Source organism: Vombatus ursinus, unplaced genomic scaffold, assembly GCF_900497805.2.
Source record: "Vombatus ursinus unplaced genomic scaffold, bare-nosed wombat genome assembly UNPS02014768.1, whole genome shotgun sequence".
Lineage (NCBI taxonomy): Eukaryota > Metazoa > Chordata > Mammalia > Diprotodontia > Vombatidae > Vombatus > Vombatus ursinus.
The window spans coordinates 1,017,132-1,024,612 of NW_020954546.1; positions in this window are offsets into that span (position 1 = coordinate 1,017,132).

The following is a 7,481-nucleotide window of genomic DNA, read 5'->3' on the forward strand; positions in this document are numbered from 1 at the left end:
AGAGAGAGAGAGAGAGAGAGAGAGAGAGAGAGAGAGAGAGAGAGAGAGAGAGAGAGAGAGAGAGAGAGAGAGAGAGAGAGAGAGAGAGAGATCACTAAGCATTTAGTGTTTACTGTGGCCAGGTACTGTATTTGGGATACAAGGAAAGGCAGAAACATGGTTCTCGATCTCAAGATGCCTATATTCTAATGCTTTAAGGTTAAAAACTTCTTCCTTTATAATGACTCTATACAACTATTATAATCTCTATTTGACGTATTCAGGAACTGAGATTCAGAGAGATTAAATGATTTACTCCTAAGCACATAACTTAGAAACATCAGAGCCAGATCTCAGACACAGATCTTCTCTCTAGCACTCATACTCAATACTTGCTGGTTTTTGAAGGAAGACTGAAAGGAACTTTCAGGGATAACCAGTCTATCCAGTTCAATTTCTCCAACACCTTCTGGTTTTCATTTGGATAAGTGCTAAAGACACACATACATACACCACACACACACATACATACATATATGTGTGTAAGATTGTATTGCATGTATGTGTGTATGTACATGTAGGTATATTCATATATGTCTACATACATACAGGTGTATATACACATACATGTATATTTAATCACAAGTTCACAGATCTCAGAATACGGATCCCTGCCTTAGGAAATAGATTAAGTGTGATGGGATGTTGGGGGTAATGAGGGTGAAGGAAAATTACCCAGTAGTGGAAAGGTGCTGGATTTTGGAGTCTAAGGACCTGGATTTTAACCTGACTTTGCACTTCCTAGCTGTGTGAGATGTCTTTGGACATCTTTTTTTTTTCTGTAAAATGAGCCGTTGCCAGGACGGATTGTTGTATCCTTGTGCTTGCATCCCTCCAACCTAGCAAAGCATCTAAGCACATAATAAGTACTTAATAAATACTTGATTGATCCATTGACTCAATGGCCATGAAAGTCCTTTGTAGCTCTAGAATTGTTATCATATGAACTATCTGGTGATGTACTTATCAAAGCCAATTGAGGCTTCAATCTCTATCAGAGAGACAGTCCTATATAGTCGATATAGCCAAAGCCTTCCCTGCCCAGGAGGACCTGAAGAGCTTCAACTCTTTTGGCACAGCCTTTGAGAACCCAAGGTTATCTCCAGATCCTAATGAGTCACCAGAGGAGTACACGATTGGAAAGTCAGCATGAGCATTCAGTCAGGTAGGGTCATGCCTGTACAATATTGAACTAGCCAGTCATCTCAAATAGCCTAATGAGTGAATGAGTGTGTCTGTATGTATTTGTAGTATGGTCAAAGAAAAACAACACAACACAAAACAAAACAAAACAAAACAGTTTTGGAGTGAAGAAACATGAGTTCAAATCTCCTCTCTTACAGCTTAGCTGATTATCTGGAACGAATAATTCAACTTCTCAGAGCCTCAATTTTCTTTTCTATAAATGGGGAGACTGAATCAAATAAGGGCTCTTCACAATTTTTGTGTGTGTCATGTAAACAACCTGATGAAGACTATGATCTTCTCAGAATAATATTTTTTTTTGGTAAGGCAATTGGGGTTAAGTGACTTGCCCAAGGTCACACAGCTAGTACGTGTCAAGTGTTTGGTCTGAGGCTGGATTTGAACACAGGTCCTCCTGACTTCAGGGCTGGTGCTCTATCTACTGCACCACCTATATGCCCCAATATTTTCAAATAATTGAAAGAAATATACAATTTGAATTAGAAGCTAAGTGAAAAAAAAATGTTGTTGTTTTCTTTTTCCCATCCACATTCATGGATTCTTTGAAATCTATCCAAAGACCCTTTAGGGTAGGGGTACATGGACCCCCAGTTAAGAACCTTTGGACCAAATGATCTCTGAAGTCCCTTCTGGCTTTCATTCCTAACACCCCATCACTCAAATGGATTATTTGTCATGCTTTAGAGCCGACAGGAGAAAAAATCATTTTTAGTGATTTATTTGCTTCCAAAGCAGCTATGCTGACATTGTGTAGACAAAGGCTCAGTCAGTCAAACATTCAGTCAGTCATCCAGATGTTTGATCCATTCCAAATCAACCTCTCCATTCCCTGAGGTCCCTCAGCATTTACCATCTGTCCTGCTCCCTAGCTCTGATCTTTAATCATTCTCTGCCTTGAATTGTGACCTGACTTTTTGCATGTGTCCCTTTCTCCTGGAAGACAGGGATCGCAATGTATGCTTTTCTTCTATTCTTTCCATCAGGGCCTATCTGGTACAGGCTAGGGACATAGACTATTGTGGTCAATTGTACCTGTATGCATGTGTGCATACCTGTATGAGTATGCATGTATATATGTGTGTGTGCATGTGTGTATACATGCATGCGTGTTCATGTATACATGTGTGGGGATGTAGGCACACTCTGAATAAGGACCCTAGACCAAAGTCGAATCACAATGATGTCATTGAAAAAGATGATATCATGCATTTCTATCGCACTAGGTTTACAAAGCACTTTCCTCACAACAATCCTATGAGGTACATAGTACAAGTATTATTAATCCCAGTTTGCAGATGAGGAAACTAAGACTTATAAAGATTAAGTAGCCTGTCCAAGCTCACTCATCCAGTAAATATTAGAGCTGAGAGACAACATAATATAGTGCAAAGACTGCTGGATTTGGACACAGAGGAGCTGGGTTCAGATCCTCCTTTGCTACTTTTACCCATATGACCTTGCCTGGGTCTCAATTTCCTCATTTTTAAAATGAGGGGATAAGACCAGATGACCTTAGCATTCCCTTCTAGCTCTAGAGACCCAGCTTCCATGGTCTTAATATTTCAGGGACTCCTCAGTTCCTTTCATATTTTATAATGTGGTAGTCAAGATGATGACCACCATTAACCCACTGGGGGGGGAGGCTAGTTATGAGGTACCTCATGTCCTCACTTTCTTGGGTAATGTCATTGTTGTTTAGTCATTTCTAGTCATGTCTGACTCTCTGTGACCCCTTTTGGGGGGCTTTTCTTAGCAAAGGTACTGGAGTGGTTTGCCATATCCTTCTTCAGCTCATTTTGCATATGAGGAACCTGAGACAAACAGGGTTGGTGACTTGCTCAGGGCCACACAGCTAGTAAGTGACTGAGGCTGGATTTGAACTCAGGTCTTCCTAAGTCCAGACCCAGTACTCAGCTGCCCAAGGTAATGTCATAGTTAATGGCTAAAACACTTCTGACTGTTTGAATAGGGATGAAGGCAAAGAACCTTCCCTCTTTTACTTAACTTCTACTGGTAAAGGAATGATTCCTCCTCATTTGACATGGGATTGGTTGGGCAGGGAGCATGGGAATATTTCTCTTTCATGGATATACGGAAGGACCATCTTGTTTTTTTTGTTTGTTTGTTTTGTTTTGTTTTGTTTTGTTTTTGTTTTTGTTGTTAGGCAATTGGGGTTAAGTGACTTGCCCAGGGTCACACAGCTAGTAAGTGTCAAGTGTTTGGTCTGAGGTCAGATTTGAATTCAGGTCCTCCTGACTTCAGGGCCGGTGCTCTATCCACTGCGCCACCTAACTACCCCGGAAGGACCATCTTGATTCAATACTGTGGACCCTAATGAGGAACACAGACCTCTATTCACTTAATCAGAGTCAGACGCTCCTCCTTCCTCTGACAAAGTTTCCAATGTAGACAAGTCATGTCCTAGGAGATGGAGCTGACAGGAGGTGTACATTTAGGGTTAGGGTTAGAGTAAAGGAGCTAGTATAACCAGAGGTCAACAACAGGACTTCTGGAATTTTGCCCTTGTCTTTGCTTTCTGTTATTTTTTTTTCTTTCCTTAAAACTGAGGAAGCAGGAATTACTCTTTTGCCTCACATTCCCAGAACTTAGAGGCAGCTAGGTGGGTAGAGAGGACTGGCCCAAGAGTCAGGAAGACATGAATTAAAATCTGACCTCAGAAATATACTAGCTGTGTGACCCTATATGAGTCACTTAACCTCTATCTGCCTCAGTTTCCTCAACAGTAAAATGGGGATCATCAGACCTATCTTCTAGGGTTGTTGTGAGGATCAAAGGAGATAATATTTTTAAAGAGTTTAGCACAGTGCTTGGAACATAGTGGGAGCTTAATAAATGTATGTTCCCTCCCCATTAGATGCTTAATAAATGTTTGTTGAATGACTCTTCTATTTTTCCTCCTCTCTCTGGTGATTCTTAGGAAGTGGGAATGTGACAACTATTTTTCACAAGTTCTTTTTCTCCTGCTGCCTCTGGGTGAGACCTGGTTATGCACTAGTGATCTCTTTCTTGTCTTTCAACTTCCAAAGGGAGCAGGAGACTGATGTCTGTGTTCATGCTTGTCTTCCCTTTCTAATCCCTCTGGTGGCCCGGCATGGCTTTAGGCGTCCGTCTTTCCTCGCTTTGCTTTCTGCCCTTTATCTGTGCCAAGAGAACGTAGATTTCTTCAGAACAGAGATTGTTCTATTTTTGTCTTTATATTCTCCAACCCTGAGCACAGTGACTGGCATACAGTAGTTGCTTAATAAATGCCTGTTGAGGAATTGATTACCCTGACTTAGAGCTGAACCAAAAAAAAAAACCCAAAAAACTAACAGAGGCCTGGTGTTCCTACTTTTTCTCCCTCTTTCCATTAGCTCTGCTAGAAAAGTGTATGTTGCTGCAGTCCAGAAATACTCACTTCTACCCAAAAGCAGTAAGCCAGTGCCTCTCTCTTTATAGGGATCATTGCATACCATCTATTTCTAGGATTATAGCTAAGTATTGTTCTTGTTTTGTTGAAATCATTATTAATATATTTGCATGTTGCTGAACTAATGATTCCCCAGATAGTTCTTCGGCTTTGTAGCTTGACTTATACTAGACTGGTATGTTCACTAATGAGCGAGGCATTCTCCTAGTGTATATTCTAATAATCTCAAATACCTCTCGCTCCTTTTGTCTCTTTGTCTCTCTCTGTCTCTGACTCTCTCAGTTTCTCTGTTTCTGTCAATTTCTGTCTGTCTCTGTCTCTTTGTCTCTCTCTCTCTCTTTCTGTCTCTCTGTCTCTCTTTCTCCGTTTCTGGCTCTTTGTCATTGTCTCTCCATCTCTGTCTCTGTCTCTCTTCCTCCTGTAAAACTGGGTGGTTATTTAAGGGATTTAAGGGTTTCACCTCTGCTTCTATAGTAAGGACAAAGCAAAAAAGATCCCAAGAGTCTTGGAACCCCAATAGATTGGGGGATGCAACAGACTCAATAGTTGGTGGAGTTTGGGGAAATTTCCCCTCTCCTCTCAGTCCCGTCTTGTTAACTTTATGGCTCTAAAACTAATGCTCTTTTTCCAGCTCCATTTCGCACTATCCAATTCATTATACCCTAACCACAATGTAACATTGTGAAATGCTTTCATAAGGTTGTTCAGCTGATTATATGAGATGAGAACCCAGATGGTCGGTGTCGGATTCGAGCTAGCTGCTGAGCCCCAGAGACGTTAACTCCCCTGAGTATCAGTCAACTTACCATAGCCATATTGCTAACTGCATGTGTGCGAACATTGTTTCAATAGAACTACTCACTGCCCGCTGTAACATGGTTTCACCTAACAACATGGGCTTGCGACATTAATTAACAATGTTTGGTAAGGGTATTCCTGCATATGCTGAGTTATCCAGGGAATTGTATCAGTTCCAATTCCCCAAAAAGTTTTAGAGATATCATGGCTGTATGGACTATTTATGTTCTCAAGTGTCTAATAGGCCTTTTTTTTTTTTTCCGGGGGGGGAAGGGGGGGGGGGGAAAGGGTGGGGCGGGGGGGGTGGGGGGGGTGTTCATTGATGGTTCTCACTTGATTCATGTTTAGCACCTGCTAAGATAGCAACCGAAATCCAGAGCTCAGGAAATAAAGCAGAAATGGAGGGACTTCAGAAGCTTCCCTGTCTGCCCTTCCCTGCTCTCCTACAAACAATGCCTGTACAGGTGGGCCTCGCTTCAAACAGACATGAAAGCAGAAATCTCAGAATTAAATGACAGATGTGTGTGTGTGTGTATGTTGAGAGAAGAAGGGAAGGAAAAAGAAAGGAAGGAGACACAATTCTCTTGACAAAAGGATTTAAGATAGGGCAAAATAGTGAACTCATCATAGAATTAGAGCTAGAAGGAAACTTGGACATCATCTAGTCTAATCTCATTTTACAGATGAGGAAACTACTGAATGGTTAAGTGACTCACCCAAAGTTGGACAACTAGGAAGGCTCTGAGGTTGGATTTGAACCCTGGTCTTCCTTACTCCAAGGTTAATATCCTAAGAATTCAGTACCTTAAGGAATCACATTAAATTAGTAAAATTCACTACAAATAAGTGAGATGAGTTAAATTGACCAAATGTTTATTTACACACAACTTTTGAGGAGTATATCCAGTGGAAAAAAGTGAGCTCATTTTTAGATCAAAATATTTTTAAGAGAAGTGGGGAGTAATAGTTAACAGTCTTTAGATGGGGCCCTTCTAACATCTCCAGCAGCTCAAATTTGGGGGGAAAGTGGGGAAAGAACTCCTGCTTTTCAGAAGAAATTATCCCATTGGTCCAGGTAGCTGCTCCCTACCACTTGGGAGTTTTCCAGCCATTTTATAGAAGACAGCTTTCTTGAGGGGTTTGATGATTCAGTCCTCCAGGGAGGGCAAATAGTCAGAATGAGGTAAGACTGCTTAATGTCAATCAACCACCAGGGCAGCTAGGTGGCACAGTGGGTAGAGCACTGGCCCTGGAGTCAGGAGGACCTGAGTTCAAATCTGACCTCAGACACTTGACACTTACTAGTTGTACAACCCTGGGCAAGTCACTTAACCCCATTGCCTAGCCAAAAAAACAAAAACAATCAACCACCAAGTGTCTCCTGAGGTCCCTCTCAACCCTAAGTGAGGACCTGAGGGGGATGGGATGCAAAGATGAATATAGCATAGCTCCTGCCCTTACAGGGTTTATAGTCTAGTAAGGAAGAAAAGACACAGTGATTCAATTCCAAAGGGATTTATTATGTACCCACGGTGTGTAAAGCTCTATGCAACATTCTGGGTAGAATAAAAAGGGGAAAAAATCCAAACTTCTGTCCTAAGGACATTGCAACTTCATAGACATAGATGTAATTAAATTGTTTTAAGGCGATAAGCATCTACTAAGTACAAATCAGTGTGCTTAAGGCTGAAGAAGCAATGGTATTAAAAACAAACTCTTTGCCTTGTGGAGCTTACAGTCCACTGCTAGAGCTAACATATATACATAGATGTATGATAGAGGGTAGAGAAAATAAGAACAAAGGAGAGGTCCAGAAAGTGTATTCTAGGAAAATTCGAGGAAGGAGAACAAAATATCAATATAATTCAGGATATAATTGCCAGACAATGATAATGATGATGATGGTGGTGGTGGTAGTGATGATGATTCCCTGCGTTTATACACCATTTTCCATCTACATAGTGTGTGTGTGTGTGTGTGTGTGTGTGTGTGTGTGTGTGTGTGTGTG